Genomic DNA, 17,667 nt, shown 5'->3' with positions numbered 1-17,667 from the left:
GAGTACCGGTTATAGGTCGTCGGGGCGCCGGTGAACCGGAAGTCTTCCACCAACCGGAATCACCGGGCCGACTTCGGCACCTTACTGGTCGGGATGAAAACATCGGTGTCGAGAGAAGTTCCACCGTCGGGGTCTTTCTCTGTCGGAGTAGGCTAGGTCCGTCCACCGCCGGGGACTAGACCGAGTAGACCGCGAAAAAGCACCGGTGCTTGGTCGTCAGGGCGCCTGTGAACCGGAAGCCAGTCTTCAACCGGAATCTCAGAACCGACCCTGGCACTAGCCTGGGAAGTATCGGTAACGGAAGAAGTTTCAGTGTCGGGGAACTCTTCGTCGGATAGGGTAGATCCACCGTCGGGGACTATCCGAGTCGTGCGCGAAAAGCCGGAGTGCTAAATAGCACACGGACGGCATTAGAATAACAAATTTGGTGTATGTATGTTTGTACCAACTGTGTCGCTGAATGGCGATAGGTTAGGTACGAACACTAAAAAGATTAGAATAACAAATTTAGAAGCGACAAAATTGGCTCTTTCACAGGAGGTGGTGATCGAGTGCAGGGATCTGGATGCGGTCACGACAAAAGAGGAACTGAGATTTGCCCTAACCGAGCAGTGTAAGGCAGACAGGCAGACAGGTAGACAGACAGACAGACAGACAGATTTTATGTTATAAATGAAATAAATTTAAATGAGTTCAAACATACAAAACTGAATTATTAATAAACGATGTGGTTTGTCTTGAAAATATTACAATTATTGTGTGGAGTCTGAAGCATCCCTATCACTGCAAAGCATTTTCTCACAAACACCATCACAAACTTGTGTAAGCTGCCCATGACCGCATATCAGTCCCATCTTTGCTGGGTTTCCTATTCATATGGGACAATTATGCGATCATAGGCAGTAAGGTTACAACATAAAATCATCCGGACGCCCCCAACCCAGCTACCGGTGCGGTCGGTCGGTCGCTACCCAAACGAAACATGGGAAGCATACAAAACGGAAAACTCACCCGTCGACGGGCGTCGCGACGCCCACATTGGCTCCTCTTTTGCTGCTATCGCCTTTTCCATTATCGTCGTCGTCGTCGTCCTCGGCTCGGCTTTGGATGGGAAAACTTCGAACAAACAACTGCGGGCTTCGGTCCCGGTTCGGTCGCTCGCACACCGTCAGTCGTGAGTTTCCACTAGGATCGAGCGCGTCGTCGTCGCGAGTTTTCCCGTTCGTGTACCGTGCAGTCAGTCAGAGTAACCAAGTACAGTACCTACAGGCAGGGAGGGATAGGAACCACCTGCACCATTGTCTCTCCGGAAGGGTGGTTCTCCCCCGCACCGCGTCGTTGTCCTGATATCCTTACTGTGTGGTTCGAAACTGGTGGAGTGGGTGGCTGCCTCGAAGCTGCAGGATTTTCTTGAATGAGCAGCGTGTCGGGAATTGCATCGTATCCGAGTTGTGTAGTGCTTGCGCTTGTGCGCTGTGTGATGTGATAGATAAGTGAAGGTCGGAAAATTGCGAGACGCGTGTAGGGCTGGAGATGGGGGCTGGTGTGTGAGGGAATCCTGCGGGATTTAGTGTATCAAAGTCCGGGCAATCGGTGAAGAGAAGCGTGTCCTGCCTCCCACCACACCCACACCAACACTCACGGAGAGGACTCCCCGTTAGTCCGAGTGGGAGCAGAAGGGCACTGCCAGCCATATCGTGTATCGTTGAGGAGAAAAGTGAGAAAATTGTGTTAAGGGGAAATACGAGGTAAAATGCGCCATTTGGATTAAACGATTTACAGTCAGGATTCGTTATACACGGTGGGTGGTGCTTGTTTTTGGTGCCTTACAAACGATTGAGCTCATTTTTTGAGTGTAGTTGCGGCATATAGAAAACTAATTACCTTTCAAAAATGGGCTGAATTGGTTGAAAGCAGTGGTGGGCACGCTTGTCGTTAACCGTTAACGCATTTCGGACCAACATTAGCTTATATTCCCACAGCTAAAATTTTCAAGAGCACAAATCTGAAGAAGTGGATGTCGTATTGCGTTGGAAAGTTGATCGATTGGTTACCCGCTGGAGGTGACCAATCGATCAACTTTTCAGCGCAATCCGACATCCGGTTCTTCAGATTTGTGCTCTTGAAAATTTGAGCTGTGGCTTCGTCATATCTTCACCTTCAAAGTTCACTATCATTGTTCTCCGATTTGCAACTGAGGTGTACCGTTCTATTGAGGTGGAACAAGTTCAATTTAAACTTTTAATTTTTGAGCTATTGATGAGCAAACACAATTTAACGAATGAGTGTAATCAGTTTCGTACCTTTTAATTTCGCCCTATGTTGCTTATCATTTGACAGATACGCGTATTTCGACTACCACTTGTAATCTTCCTCAGTGTCAGTTATCCACTAGAATTGCCTAGAATTGCCTTGAAGCCAATTCAAGACCTTGTCAAGCAGCTTTTACAAGAATTTCTTTTGAATCGCTCCAAAAAGGTTTGCTGGATTTTCTCCTGAAATTTCTTGTGGAGTTGCTCCAGAAGATTTTCGAGAAATTTCTTGAAGTTTTTTTTAGTTTTTCTCTTGGAACACCTCCAAGAACTCCTCTTAGATTTGCCTTTGGAACTGCCCTGAAGTTACTTCATGAATTCCTCATTGATCGTTTCCAAGAATTTCTCCTAGAATAACTTCCGCATTTTTCCGAAAATTTTCCAGGAGTTTCTTGAAGATTTTAGTAAATTCTCTCCATAATTCTCTTCTAAAGTTGATGAAATACTTCATCATTAAATGTCTTCAAAAATTAGATTTTTAACAATTGTTTCCGGAAGTTTCTTCAACATTATCTTCTAAAGTTGCTGCATAAGTTGCTTCAAATTTCTTGTTGAAATTTTCCTCAGGCGTTCTAGGCATCTTTTGTGTCTTGATGCAGTTGGTCCTGGAATCTTGTTTGTAGTTACTCCTGAAAATTCTCTTTTTGTTGCTCGAGGGATTTATTCTAAAGTTCTTTAAGAAATTTCTGTTAGAGTGGCACAAGAACATTTTTCTAAGAGATGCTTCTATAATTTCCATGCAGTATTGCCCCAACTTTCTCATTGAGTTTCTTCAGGTTTATTTTCTCCACGATGATTTGAGTTTCTCCATATATTTCGCTTAGAGTTGCTTAAAATTTATCTCCAATAATGTTCAAATTGGATTCGTAAGTTTTGTTTCGAAAAATGTGTGAGTCTTATAATAGAAATTTAAACAAACAGTGAAAATTAAACAATATTGGCAACCAAGTTGAGATTTGTTGAGAATTTTGTCAAAAACTTCGTGCTTTGTGTTTTTATGTTCATCGGAAGGCGAAATGTGAAATATTTACACAGCTTTGCATTGACTGCGCTCAAAAACTGCAACTAATTTTTTAATGATTCAAGATTACATTTTTAGCAAACTTTTATTTGGTTCGTACCACTTATAAAGAACTATAAGCTGGTTTCGTGACTTAGACGAAATGCCGAAATATTTCGGAGTTGCGATTTTGAATCTTATCAGAACGGATTGTTCTTTTTGTGTTCAACACTGTGAAAATTGATCAGCATTTTTTTTTGTTTGATTTCTTAATAAATTTAACGATTTATTTCAAATAATCGTTCAAAAATTTCGATTCGTCTCGAAGTACTCCGCGGGCCGCATCTTAAGGCTTGGAGGGCCGCAGGATGAGCACCACTGCCCTAAATGGTGACTCGTCGTCTGAAAAAATGCAAACAAATTAAGCAGGGGTATACCACAATAGATCACAGTAATGGTCGCAGTGGTTCAAATCCCCAAAAAAAATACAAAGATAAAACGGGTCACGAGAACTATCCATTAGTTATTGAATTGCGCTTGCCTCTCAATAACTCGAAAGCCAAAAGTTCAAATTAAACTTTTTCCATCTCAATAGAAAGGTACACCTCCTCAGTTACAAATTGGAGAACATTGATAGTGAACTTTTACGTACTGCATTTTTTTGGGTTTGTGCTTTTTACTTGACCTTTGTGAGAATAGAAGCAAATGTTCGTCCGAAATGCGTTAACGGTTAACGGAAATCGTGCCCACCAATGGTTGAAAGACAACAAAGAAATTGCGGTCGGCGTGTGACACCGTGTATAACGAATCCTGACTGTATTTCAATACTTATCTTGAAAAGGATACTGTTCCGAAACAAATCGATCCCCTTCAGAATACCATGCACCATTTTTTCAAATCGCGCACCTAGTCATACAACATGTTGAGAATCACTGAATAATGGTGACGACTAACACAGCACACTAACATCATGTTATCCACGCTTTATGCTGATCTCGTGTACTGTCTTCTTATCAATTAAATATCTAATGCATTATACTGACAGCATGCACCATATTACATTTCTTGCACCACCAAATCTCTTCAAGCACCATTTCAGCATTTATTACATCATCTTAGTATCTCACGTACCACAATGATGTGAGCATCACATTAAATACATATTTTTGTGTATTCTGTGCACCATTTTAGCATTTAGTAAATAAAATAACATCCCATGTACCTGGACCATGGTGACTTCTGCACCACATTCAATTACATGCACCATTCTTTGCAATCCGAGCACCTAATCATGGATCATGCCGATAGTCACTGAATAACGGTGACAACTAATGCAACATGCACCTTTTTCAAAGCTTTCCATGCACCATTTTGGCATTCACTATATCACCTAGGCATCTTATGCACCGTAACGATATGTGATTCACATTTGAATTTCATACACCATTTTGGCATTTGGCATACAAAATAGCATTCCATGTACCCGGACCATGTTGATTTCCGTATCACATTGAGTTTCATGCACCATTTTTGGAATTCGTGCACCTGAACATGAAGCTTGTTGAGTATAACAGAGTAATGGTGAAACTAATGCACCATACGGGAATGGGTGACAAAACGTCGAAAGACAAGGTGTTGTTTCAGGAAGTCTCAGGAGGCTCCCCTGTAAACTAGTTGGCTGGTACAAGCGAAAGAATGAGTTTCCCTAAAAAGAATAAAGAATTCACTATTTGCTCATTTTCGACGTTTTGTCCTTTCGACGTTTTGTCATTCGACGTTTTGTCTTTCGACGTTTTGTCCCTAAGCCCCATACGGACATCATGCAGCTTCTTTGCGGTCCATGTACCACCATGATATTCACGGAATCATCTATGCACCATTTTTGAATCAATTATGTGTCTAATACGAAATCTCGTTAAATCGTGACATTCACCATATCATCTAGGCATCTATTGCACCATTATTGTTAATATTTGAAATTTCGTTTATAAAACGCATGTTGACTCTAATGCATCATACTGACATTATGCATCACCTTCGAATGTCAAGCTCCATATCAGCATGCACCATCCTAATGCTCTCCGCTCAGTGTTATCTTGTGATCATCTACACTACGCTTTCATAATGCACCTTTATGGCCGCACGCAATTCGAATGTTATGCATTAACTAAATTGAGCACCATCTTCAAATCCCCTGCATCATCTTAGCATTCTATATCTCAAATTGCAATTACTTGCCACGAATGCACTATCTTGTTCCCTTGATCATTAAGGTGTAATAATGTACCACTTGTTTATGTAAGGGAGAGCCACTGCGACCAGTATTTAGATCTTTTGTGGCAATAACCGTATCCTTAGTATTTAGTGCATGTCGTACTACTACATTGTCATTGAGAGGCATATTGCAAATGATAAGAATATCAACAATGCCCACTCCACTGATGCTCGGGGGGACACTACCGCAGCGCTATCTGCGGATGAATGGTCAACCATCATGTAGTAGTATGCGTTACTGATTGTATGCGGATACCAAAACATACGCACACCACTTTCTCTTATGACAAATTACGAACACTGTTACATAGAGCTTCCACCTTGACACAATTAGAGAGCGCCACTTGTCTGGTTGCTTGACGTTTACATAGAAAAAGGCAAGAGAGGGCATTCGTTCTATTTTTATTCTTTGCAATAAGGCGGATACAAATTTTATTTTGACTTTTTGTCTCCCCCCCCCCTTCAAAAATTTTTGGCTAGATTCTGCATTTTGAGGGGGGCAGATAAAAAAATATTTATCAAAATATCGGGTCTTGCTAAAAATTCTTTAACAAATCAGAAAAAAATATTCATGTAAAATTCAGCGAGAAATCATGCACATAAAGGGAATGCTAGAGTTGGTGCATATTTACATGAGATATCATGTAAAATTACGTTACAATCGTGTAAATTTCCGCTAATAGTCACGTAACCGGTTTGAGTCCATGATGGTTTACGCGATGGTTGGCGGGAATTTACACGATGGTAATGTAATTTTACATTGTATCTCATGTAAAAGTGCAATAACTCTAGCATTTCCTTTATGTGCATGATTTCTAGCTGAATTTTAATTACATTTTTTTTTTCTGTGTATACGATCTTTATATTCACTGAATCATCTAGGTATCCAATGCACCACACTGATCTTGGGATCCCTTGCTACATTTCAGCATACTAAATAAGCGTTCCTAGCACCATATTGAAGTTCATCGAATTGTCTGCTTGGGTAGCTAATACACCATCCTAATACCCTGGACAGGCATGTGATACGAGTGTGATTCCTGTACAACGGTACGCAGTGTCATGAAAATTCAAACAAGACTGACTTGAACTGACAGAATTTTCAGTGTGGCAATCATTTCAATCGCAATTGTACAGTGATTCTTCCAGATTGGACAATAGCTGGTAAAAATCTCCAAATCGTAATTGTCTGCTAGTTTTATCCTAAATGAGAGCTTTGAAACATGACTTATCTTTAAATTTGATATTTATGCCTTTTTTTATGTAGGGCCCATATAGCCGAGGCGGTAAACGCACGGGTATTCAGCATGACCATGCTGAGGGTGACGGGTTCGATTCCCGGTCGGTCCAGGATCTTTTCGTAAAGGAAATTTCCTTGACTTCCTTGGGCATAGAGTATCTTCGTGCCTGCCACACGATATACGCATGCAAAATGGTCATTGGCAGAGGAAGCTCTCAGTTAATAACTAAGGAAGTGCTCATAGAACACTAAGCTGAGAAGCAGGCTTTGTCCCAGTGAGGACGTTACGCCAAGAAGAGGAGAGAGAGGAGGAGCCTTTTTCATTATTTGAAATTTTCATATTTCGGCATTCAAACAAATAGCTATTTTTCACACAATTTTGCTATCCGAATATAATCGTGGCACTAATGTTGTAGCAGCTCCAGGCAGCTGCATCCTCCGTTAATAAATTCTGTATACTCAAACGAGCATTTGAACGAAATATCCCCAAGTGGAGCAGTGGGGAACGATTCAGTCTAAAGCGTTTATTTAATCTTCCGGTCAGTTACCTAATATACCTTTGAACTTACGACACTACTTTTGGAAGCCGTTGAATTACAAATTTCAACTGACTTTTGTAGTGAATGATCTCGTTGATGTTCTAGCATTAGCATTAAGCAAGTCTCACAAATTCGCAGGTGGCACAGTCCTAGACCGCTGTTGTGAGGGTTGCCTGATTTGGGACTAATCTTTAACTCTAAGGATCGATTTCTTCACTTCGGCTTAACCGGTAAGCCAGGCTCACCCATATAGTTAAATTTGGTTTAACGCTTAAGCCAGGGAGAAGAAATCGGCCCTAAGAAAAGATTGACTCAATCGTCCAACGATCGAGAACTGTTCTGGCCACGTCCTTGCGACAGCTGAGGGATGGGAAAGGAATATAAATTCCTTTCCGGGAATTAAGCCAGGTTGTATCCGGGTCGTCCCTGGTGTCGTCTCAAAGACACAACAGGCACCTAAGAAAGGCATAGAGACCTCTACGTCTTCTCTGGCCTAGGTGTCACAGAATTTTGGATGTTGTTATTGGAAGGGTAAAGGCCACAAGATTCGAAACGGTATGCAGGAACAAACTCACCAAATTCCAGTACCCTCAAGACGAAAATGTTGAGTCTCCCGGACTAATTCTGTCGTGCTATAACCAGGCCTGCTAAATGTCAGTCTCAGTGCCTGTTTTTCCGCCGAAAATGAATGACTGCGACGGTCGTTTTCAGTTCCTCGATGTGAGAACTGACAGAGTCCGAGAGCTCCATTCGTGAGCGGCCCAACAAGGTCAATTCCCAATCATCCACACACTACTCATGCTGACAGGCTATTCGAAATTGAATTTCATTTCAAGATGAAATTCCACTAAGTATGAACCTACAGTTGTATTGTTCCGTGCACATCTTTGTCGAAATTTCCCTAGAAACAGTTTTATATACTCATATACCTACTGCATGTAACTGTATGTAACTCAGCATGGTACTTTAGAAATGCACTGGAGGTATTTCAAGATGAAATAATAATTTTATTTTTTATGGAGGAATTTCTGGAGGAATAATTGCAGGAATTCCAAGAAAAAATCGTTAAACAACTCCTGGAGAAATTCCTAAATTAATCCCTGGAGGAATTTCTGAAGCAAACTTAAGAGAAATTTATAATTCTTAAATTTAAGGAATCGTTGGAAGACAGTGAAGAGAATTATCAGACAAAAGAGGCGCAAAACAAGCAACAAAGAAGGAGCAGCGATTACTCTTTATCCCAACTGGTAACAGATAATAATATGATCCCGAAAATTTTTGTTGCAGACAAAACGGAAGCTAAAATTGTTGCGTAATTTTCAACTCGTGAATAATCAATTATTACCAACCCAAAATCGAAACTTTTTGATGATACATCTTCTGCAGCGTTGCAGCGTTTACCGACTCGAAGTTACCGCTCGAAAATCACAATGCAAGGCTTAAAAATCTCTAAAGTCGCATTTTTTTCAAGTTGGGACAAACCTATGTCGCATTGGGTAGAATGTCGCAACAAATTCAGGTTGTCACATTGTCGTCATTGTTGCGCGATGGTTGAATTTTGATTCACTGTTGGAAGAATTCCTGGAGGATTCCGTGAAGGAATTTTTTGAAGAAATTTCTGGAGGAATTTCTGAAGGGATTTCAGGAGAAACTCCTGGACAAATTCCAGGAGGAATTCTTCGAGTAAATCCTGGTATAAATCTATAAGTAATTCCTGAAGGAAATCCTGTTGAAATTTCTGATGGATTTCCAGGAGCAATCCCTTTTGAAATTTCTGGAAGAAATCCTGGAGGTAGCTCTGGAACCTTCCTGGAGGAACCCCTGATGGAATCCCTGGAAGAATTTCTGGAAATACTGGAGGAATCCAGGGAGGCATTCCAGGACTAAAAATCCCTGAATGAATTTCAGGATGAATCCCAGAAGGTGCTTCTGGAGGGATTCTTAAAGGCATAGAAATTTGCTGGAGAAATTGTTGAAGGAATTCCTTGAGCGTCCATTGTCCCATGTTGTATGGAAATTCCTATAAACATGAAACAATTATGCGTAGAACGGCAGTGGAGGAATTCCAGGAAAAAATCCCTGGAGGCATTTCTGGAGGAATCTTTGGAGGACTTCCAGCAGGAATCGCTGGAGGAATTCCTGGAGAAATTTCTGGAATATTTCCTGGAGAAGTTCCTAGAAGAATTTCTGAAGAAATTTCTGAGGGAATATTTAGAGGAATTTCTGGAGGAGTTTTTTGACGAATCCTTGGAGGTATTTTTGAAGAAGTGCCTGGAATAATTCCTTAACGCATTCCAGAAGAAACCCCGGAATTAATGTCAGGAGAAATCCCGGGAAGCATTACTAAAGGATTGCTTGGAAGAATTTCTGGAGAAAGCTCTGCATAACTCCTGGAACTGGAAGAATTTCTGGAGGAATTCCTGTAGAATTTCCTAGAGGAATTCCTGAAGGTATTACTGGAGCGATTTCAGAAGGAATTCCTGGATCAATCCGTGGTGGAATTCCAGGATTAATCCTTGGAGGAATATCAGGAGGAATTCCTGAATTACCAGCTGAGCTACAGCATCAATACGGGGTTGTATGGGACGTACTGCCATCAGCTGAAGCTCAAATACAACGACAAGGTGGCGTCGTGGGTGAAGCGGGAAGATCTCTTCTTGGAAACAGATAATTCCATGGTAGCCATCAATGACCGGGCACGAAGACGCGGAAGATCTCGTCCGTAGGACGAGAGATCGAGCTTTTTTAAGCTTAATTTTGAGCTTGATGAAACGCTAGTAATTGCTACTCCCATTATTGGCAGATCAACAACACCTACACAACTTATCAAATATAAGGCGGGATTGAGTCCCGTGGTATTTGGTGGACACTTCAACACCTGGGTGATTGAGTGGGTTAGCTGCTCGACAAATGCTAGAGGCTGGGCTCTACTCGAAGCTTTTGCTAGACTGAACGCGGATGTCGCGAAAGTAAGCGACAAAAAAACTGCAGCATGAACGATCAGAGTCCACCATTGGTGTGACCTTCAGTGACCATCTGGCGCTTCGACACAGAGTGGAACACGGAAGAAGACTGCACCAACGTCTGCAGACCCAGAACGACATACAGACCTATCTGCCTTCTGGACACCACAGGGAAACTGTTGGATCGAATCATTCTGTCCAGGCTGATGGTCTATACCGAGAAACCCGAGGACTCTGGGCTCTCGAATTACCAGTTCGGCTTCCGGAAAGGTCGATCGACGGTGGACGCTATTAGGGATGTAACCAAAATGGCCGAGATAAAGCTCCAAGGGAAGCGAAGGGACGTGAAAAACGCATTCAACAGCGTCAGCTGGGCCGCCATTGAGATCGCCATACACCACCAAGGAGACCCGGATAGCCCATTCCGGATAAGTACTGAAGTGCTACTTGCAGAATAGGATGCTAATCTATGACATCGAGGAAGACGAGAAGAGCTACAACATCACCGAGGGGTACCTCAAGGATTCATCCTAAGTCCAGTACTACGGAACGCGGCGTATGATAGCGTATTGAGGTTAACAGGTTAGTGGAGGACGGGATGAGGTCGAGACAGTTTGCACTCGCGCATCACTAAACGGAGGTGGTGGTGGTAAACAACCGCAAGTCTGAACAACAGGCAGTGATCTCCACAGGCAGGTACACGATCTACTCTAAGCGCTCATTGGAGCAATTCAGGGTCATAATCGACGAAAAGCTGAAATTCGGAAGCCACGTGGAATATGTCTGCAAAAGAGCAAGCATGGCGATAATGGCATTGTCGAAGATGATGTCAAATAGCTCGACAGTAGTCTCGAGCAAGCGTAAGCTGCTCGCGACAGTGGCAGTCTCCATACTACGGTATAGCGCCGTTGCAAGGTCGAGTGCGCCTGTGGTTAAACTAAACGTGAAGCGACTCGAGAGTACCCACATGCTGATGTGTCTTAGGGTGGTTAGAGCATACCGCACGGTCTGATGCCCATAGCACTAGTGGCGCGAGACGGATCCCCAGAACATATTCTATGTTGAAGTGATAGAGGGAGTGGCATTCAGATAAAATGTACTGCATACATGGTCATTCTGACAATATTTCAGAAAATTTTTAAGGCCCTCATTGGAATGAGTAGAAACTATGATCAAATTTATGTCCAAGTGAGGTTGTGCATTTAACACCCATCTCACCCGCATGCTCCTCGTTCTGCCCGTTCTGTGATAGTTCCGAAGTAAAATTCAGGCCAAACGGTGTCGCAATCTATCTGCTAGTGCTGCTGCCGCAGGTGCCTGCAGCAGGTGGACGCAGTTATTCCGTATTGTCCGCCGAGTTGGCCTTTGAAGAGGAAATTCGCGTCAATGGGAAATTCTTTCAAAGTGAATGAGTGAGTGCAATGCCGAAACCGATCCGCGTGTCGGCGATACACCAACTCGGAAAAGTGAGAAGCGTTTTTTTTTTCCTCTCTTCGTCAGTGTGTGAGAGGGGGTGGATTAAGTGTCCTTTTGCTCGTCCTCACCGGCGCATACACAAAGAGCAAAAGGGTACACAGAACACTGCCATCCACAGTACGTGTGAATACTTCGCAGATTGAAGATAGTGTCCCATCGTGATTGAAGGGAGTGAGTGATGTTCAAAAGAAAATCCATCCAGGCGGCGTGGATTTTACCTGAGTTAGGTGAAATATTAATGCAACGAAGGAACGGAACAGAGGAAAATGGAGCCCACCAGCAGTAGCAGCAGCAGTACCAGTGGTGGTGAATGTGAATGTGCAGAGTGGGAAACTTTCCTCGTATTTCCGGTTTCGGGGGCGGCTCTTGTGACCTAGTTTCGGACGGACAGACGGGGGCGGTCTGTGTGGTGTTTGTGGAAATGCAGATTCGGATGCCGCATTATCACATGGAAAGTGAGGAAATCAAAACCATCATCCGTGGGGTAATGGCTCGTGGAAAATTGGAGGTATTATGTTATGGCGTTGGTAATGATTGTTTTAGAAAGTGAAGTGGTTTCCGAAATGCCATACCATTGCTTTGTGATTGCTTTAATGGATAAGAAAATATGTGGAAAAAATAAATGTGCAATCTCGTGCATATGTTCAAAATAACAAGTTTGAGACAACGAGATTTAGGTTTTAAGTATTGCTATTCCATCACATGTTGATGTTGAAACTTGATAAACTCCAAACGGCATGTAGCATACAGTATTACAGCAGGGGGATTAGAGGCATAATAGACACCCTGAGCGAAAGAATATGTAAGGCCTCTATATCAGAGAAAAACTTAACATAGGGGGATTAGGGGCATAATGGACACCCGGGGCGAAATGGACACCCCTGTTTTTGCCGAAACCGTTGACTTTTATGTAAAACTTTCAATGCATAAGTTCAAAGGAACAAGTCATTGTTCTATTTTTCAAAAGTACTATTTATATTCCATCAAAATACCCAAAATACCATTGAAATTGACGTATGTTTTTAATATGGTGGATTTCTTATAATTTCGAAGCAGCAGCAAATAAGGTATTACGAGTGATTGAGTGTGTCCACCATATAAACAAGTGAATTGTTAGCTTATCTTCATGTATACGTAGATTTAGTAATGAATAAAGTATTATATTTTTGATCAGAACACACTGAAAATAGCAATTTCAATGTTTTAGTCTATTCGGGGCGAAACGAACACTGACAATTATGAATGGATGTACGCGCATTGCATACTGTTAGGCGTTTAAAAGAGTTTGAAAAAAATCAATCCGATTATTATAGCCTAAAATTGATTTAATTAACTTAAAAGTTATGTAAACTCGTCTAAGATAGAGTATTATAGCTGTGGTATTGATCTCCGTTGGAAAATTACTTAACTGGTCGATATTCTCAAAGATATAGCATAAAATATACAGGGGTGTCCATTATGCCCCTATGGGTGTCCATTTCGCCCCGTACCTTTCCTGCCAGCCCTAAAAAACACACGATTTTCAATTCATTATTTCATCACAATAATTACATTCTACCTGATGTAAATGATTGAAATACGTAGGAAACAAGTTGAAGCTGTAAGCCAACTGATAATATGTTAAGTTTTTGTCTGTTATACAGGCCTAACATACTCATTTGCTTAGGGTGTCCATTATGCCCCTAATCCCCCTATTATCAGTTGGCTTACAGCTTAAGCTTGGTTCCTACGTATTTCAATCATTTACAGCAGGTAGAATGTCTTTATTGTGAAGAGATAATGAATTTAAAACCGTGTGTTTTTAGGGCTAGTAGGAAAGGTACGGGGATAAATGAACACCCATCGGGTATAATTATTAATGGACACCCCTGCATATTTTATGCTAATTCTTTGGTTACATCGACCATTTAAGTAATTTGCCTACAAGCATCAATACTTCAGATATAATACTCCATCTTAGACGAGTTTACATAACATCAAAGTTGATTAAATAAACTTTCGGCCAAAATAATCGGATTGATTTTTTTCAATCCTTCCAAAACGCCCCGGGTTTTCCATTATGCCCCGATCTTCCCTATGCAAAAATAGTTTATCCAGCCCCCAACGAAATTATATTTTTTTGTTGTTCAGCTGAAAATAAGTTCAATTTAACGAGTGTTCCTCAATGATCTATCAATTTATGTTTATTTAGGCTCAGTGTACCAGTTGTGGCTATAGTATCTCAAATTCGTTGTTTTTCAACCTTTAACTCATTCAAACTTCAAAATTTGCTCAAATTATGAAAGAAATAAACTACCCATGATCGCATATCAGTCCCATCTTTGCTGGGTTTCCTATTCATATGGGACAATTATGCGATCATAGGCAGTAAAGTCCTTGAAGTTTCGGCTTCTTTACACCCTTTTTCGCCATAGTGTACCAGTTATGGCTAATCCCATAAGAAATGCATGCAAATAGTGCGAAGTGAAACCGAAATTAAACTATATATCCATAACTAGTACAGAAGTCATATCATTGGAATACGCCGTAATAAAGACTAAAAGTAGTTTTGGCCCCGTTTCTATATTTTTCCTGCAAAGTATGGAAACGACGACATTCGTCGGTTTTCTTCTTATTTTTGTAGAAATAGTAATCCTTAGGTAATGCCATAACTGGTACATGCACCCTATCACTGTATACTTTACTGTAATACGGCGTTTATATCTTTTCTTAAGATTTTATGGGATAAAAAATAACACAATAAAGTTTATCCAGCCCAAACGGATACTACGACTTAAATGTGGAACTTTCTTGAATGTAAACAATGTGCCCAGCTGTCATTCAGTACTCCTAAAGTTCTCGTGCTCAAAATGTTGTGTCGTGTGCAAAATTGCAACTTATTTGTTACAAAAGAATCTATGACAAAAGGTCGAAAGACAAAAGGTCGAATAGCATAAAAGGTATAATTGAAAAAAAAAACAATTTGGAAGACAAGAAAAAATGATCAGTATTTGACAGAAAAACGACAATCAGCTTATTACCGCATTGCAATTCGAAATAGATTCCTAGAATGATAGAAAGTAGAAGCCAATAAAATGATATAAAGTAATGTTATTCATGAAAGTTAAATGTGGAAAACAATACTTCTTGAAAGAATAGGCTATGGGTAGAAGAAGGATGAATCATAGATTGAAATATTGTCATTTGAAACTCCAACCATTACAGCGATTTAATAAAGATAAACAATCCATTAATTAGAGAAGAACAAATCTCTGGGTATTATATGAGCAAACAAAAGGAAATCATTTACGTTGGGAGGTATGGTGTTCAGTCTTTTGAGGAATAACTCAAAAACGGATTCTTAAGCTTAAGAATTCGTTTTTGAGTTTTTCCTCAAAAGACCGAACGCCATACCTTCCATTATAATCATATTAATCATAAACCAAGTCATAAACAGTCGAAATTCGAAGAAACTATTTACTCCTCACATTCTTCTTCTTCTTATTTGTGGCTCTACGTCCCCACTGGGACTTAGTGTTCTTTGAGCACTTCCACAGTTATTAATTGAAGGGCTTTCTTTGCCTGCCATTGCATGAATTTGTATATTGTGAGGCAAGTACAATGATACACTATGCCCAGGGAGTCGAGAAAATTTTCCCGACTGAAACGGGAATCGAACCGGTCCCCTCCGGATTGACGATCCATAGCCTTAACCACTAGGCAAACCGGGGACCCCCTGATCTACTAGTGCAATCAGTGGATTTGGATATTGTAGCCTTATGAATTCAATTCATGCTTGCACAGCCCTATACAACTATGTGCTGTCAAGTGGTGAGTTCAATTTCTGTTTGAGAACCTCCAGGAACTCCCTTGAGCATAAGTCATCGGATCTACCAACGTAGTTGGTTATCTCCAAGAGCTTTATGGCTAACGTTCATGCTTACACGTTACACAGTCGCAGGTAACTGTGGTCTGTCAAGTGGTGAGTTCAATGATTCTTTCTGGGTCTGCAAGAAGTTCCTTGAGTAAGGTTAAAACGCATCAGAAACGCTCTGAAACGCTTTGAAACGTCTTGAAATACTTCAAAACGCCTCTAAAATTCGCCATGAAACCTCCGTGAAATTCACATGAGAGCCTCTGAAGCCAACTAGAGCCTCCTGAAACGCTTTGGATTGTGTGCAAATCGAATGATCATACCGCAGAGGATTGCCCAATGGCGTCCATACTCACTACCCGATGCTGTTCGGCACGTCTTGCCGGGTTGGTGGTCCACAGGAGAAAAAGGATGAGAGTATACTCTGCATGTCCACGTCCGAGGAGTTCATTTTGGAAGTGGACGTTCACTGAATGGATGAACGTCAATAAATAATAACCCGAGGGGTATATGTTATCCCATCTTCCATCGGATAAAAGGGTGTTCCACATATTGAAACGCCTTTGAAAACCCTCTGAGACCTCCGTGAGGCCTGAGAACCTCCGAAGCCTCCTAGAACACCTCTCAAACGCCTCTGAAATCTGAAACACCTTAATACGCATTGAAACGTCTTGAAACGCTTTTGAACTCCCGTGAAGTTCACCTCAGGACCTAAAAAGCCTCCTAAAAGCCCTCTGATATCCCCTGAAGCGCCCTGAAAAGGCCTCTGGCCCCCTCCCCCCCCCCCTTAAAAATTCTTTGATATCTCTCTAACCCTTCCCCATTTACATCTGAAAACCTTGACGTAATGAATCCCATTAGGTAAAACATGTACTAAGGCATTACCTTAAGGGGACATCCATAAAGTACGTCACGCTAAGAAGAGGGAGGGGAGTTCTAAAAAGTGTGACAAGCAATGTATTAAGTATAGGAAAAACCCGTATGAAGGGGGGAGTGGGGGTGAAAAATTCCCATTTTTAGCGTGACGTACTAAATGGATGCCCCCTTAATGGAGGTTCGGGTGTAATCAAATCTCAATGTTTTTAGTGACTAACATACAATTTATTAGACGATCTGCCTATCAATGCTAGTAGCACAGTGCGACTCTGCAAGCAACACTCATGTCACAGAAGAGTCACGGCAGCGCAGGCTTTGATTGCGCAGAAGTCACTGTGATTTACTTCTAGCAAGTTAGTATTTATATGTTAGAAGTAAATCATACTGACTTCTGTGCAACAAAAACCTACGCTGCCATGACTCTTGTGTGACAAGCTCGGTCAAGAGCAACGCTTACCAGATCTCTTTCCACCCCTTCTTCCCACCTTGTACGCTGTCCTCCAGGTCTTCTGGTACCGTCCGGATCTGTTGCGAGTACTAGTTTTGCAGGGTTGTTGTCTGGCATTCTCACAACATGGCCTGTCCATCGTATTCATCCTGCTTTTGGCACCTTCCGGGTGCTAGGTTCGCCATAGAGAGCAGCGAGGTCGTGGTTCATCCTTCGCCGCCACACACCGCCAAATATGGTCCTAAGCACACGACGCTCGACCACTTCAAGTGCTTGCATATTCTCCTCGAGCATAGTTCAAATCTCGAGCCCGTAGAGAACCATCGGTTTTGTCAACGTCTTGTACAAGGTACATTTGGTGCGTGGGTGAATCTTTTTAGACTGCAGGTTTTTGTGGAGCTTATGGTTGACCTGACTTGCACTAATGATGCGTCTTTGTATTTCACGTATTTCCATGCCGTTAATAAGGAACCGAGATAGATGAAGTGTTCCACCACCCAGTGTTGGTAAACTCACACTCAAATCACACTCATGAACCGCTTCTCGTGAGCGATTCTGAATCGTTTTCTCACGTGCGAGTTTTTCATGCAAAATCTCGCTCTCACGAGTCAAGCGCCGAAATCTCATATAATTGAAAAACAAATTCAAAACAATTTGAACGACATTAAATGATGTTGTATGCTAGA

General features: G+C 41.7%; 1 protein-coding gene across 8 annotated transcripts in view; it reads left to right on the top strand.

Moving 5' to 3' along the window:
* LOC115269089 (diacylglycerol lipase-alpha) overlaps positions 1–17,667 on the top strand; it is a 430,920-nt gene that overhangs the window by 45,786 nt on the left and 367,467 nt on the right. For 7 of the 8 annotated variants that reach the window (XM_029877440.2, XM_029877438.2, XM_062844785.1 and 4 more), the window contains exon 1: positions 922–1,748. The exons of the other annotated variant lie outside the window; for it this stretch is intronic. The gene's annotated coding sequence lies outside the window, so the exon portion shown is untranslated. Of the gene's footprint in view, positions 1–921; positions 1,749–17,667 lie in introns of those variants that run through there. 8 annotated transcript variants of the gene reach the window in all.

The sequence above is a fragment of the Aedes albopictus genome, chromosome 1 (assembly GCF_035046485.1).
Source record: "Aedes albopictus strain Foshan chromosome 1, AalbF5, whole genome shotgun sequence".
Lineage (NCBI taxonomy): Eukaryota > Metazoa > Arthropoda > Insecta > Diptera > Culicidae > Aedes > Aedes albopictus.
The sequence above is the reverse complement of the archived record's forward strand: the minus strand, read 5'-3'. Positions and strand labels throughout refer to the sequence as shown.